This window comes from Octopus bimaculoides, chromosome 4, assembly GCF_046866305.1.
Source record: "Octopus bimaculoides isolate indiv1 chromosome 4, ASM4686630v1, whole genome shotgun sequence".
Taxonomy (NCBI): Eukaryota; Metazoa; Mollusca; class Cephalopoda; order Octopoda; family Octopodidae; genus Octopus; species Octopus bimaculoides.
In genome coordinates, this window is record NC_142931.1 from 108080504 (window position 1) to 108081445 (window position 942).

The following is a 942-nucleotide window of genomic DNA, read 5'->3' on the forward strand; positions in this document are numbered from 1 at the left end:
CTTTGTCCCAGAATTTTGAAGCCAGAAACTTTCCAGCTGACTTCTGGGTCGGAAACTTCTTGGGACACGGTGAACGCTGTATCGCCCCTCCATTGATTACTGTTTGGTCTGAGAATCATAAAGATGAAACTAAGTTTCATCCATGGTGATTAGACGAGCCATAAGAGCAGCTTCTCCTGCTGAAAACCGGTCCCAAATCGCGTTTGACGTCATTACTCTGATGCGCTTCGTATCTGCATTCAGGCATTTCGGCACCCGTTTTTCAGAAAGCTTTCTCATGTCGAGAATGTTGTGGATGATGCGGCCAACTCTTTCGAGGGAAATCCCCAGAGTCCCAGTTTCGATTTTAGCTGCAACCCGGTGGCCCTGGAAAATAATGGTGTGCAAAACATCAGATTTGTCCTCCCTGGTCGCAGAAGTTAACCGTCCTGACCGCGTTTATCTGTGACTTCAAAATGATCAGTCCGAAACTGTAGTCATCCTTCAAGACTTCCTTCATCTAGCCATGGATTTCCTTCGCTCCTTTGCCTTACAAAAAGAGGAACTTTATGATCGCCCATACTTAAATTTTACCAAGTCCAATGTAGGAGTTGCCATCATGAGTTAAATCTGCTAAAAGAGGAAGATATATGGTATACCATCAAGACTTTTTGCATATCTTTTCCTAAATAATTGTCCTACATTCCTCGTAAAGATAAAAGCTCTACCATTTCGTGATATCCTTAAAGCAAGGAACTTTTCAGCATACCGCCGTAGAGCGCATCCAGGCTCATTTAAATATTTACCAACGTAGAATAATGTTAGAATAGAGCAGAAAGATTATGTTTCCGATTTCCTTCCATAGTTTAGATTGTGTACTTCTTAAATTATAATGTAAAATTATATATCAAGATGTCTCTTAAGGCAGCACATTTAATACTAACTATATGGTTTTTTACACCA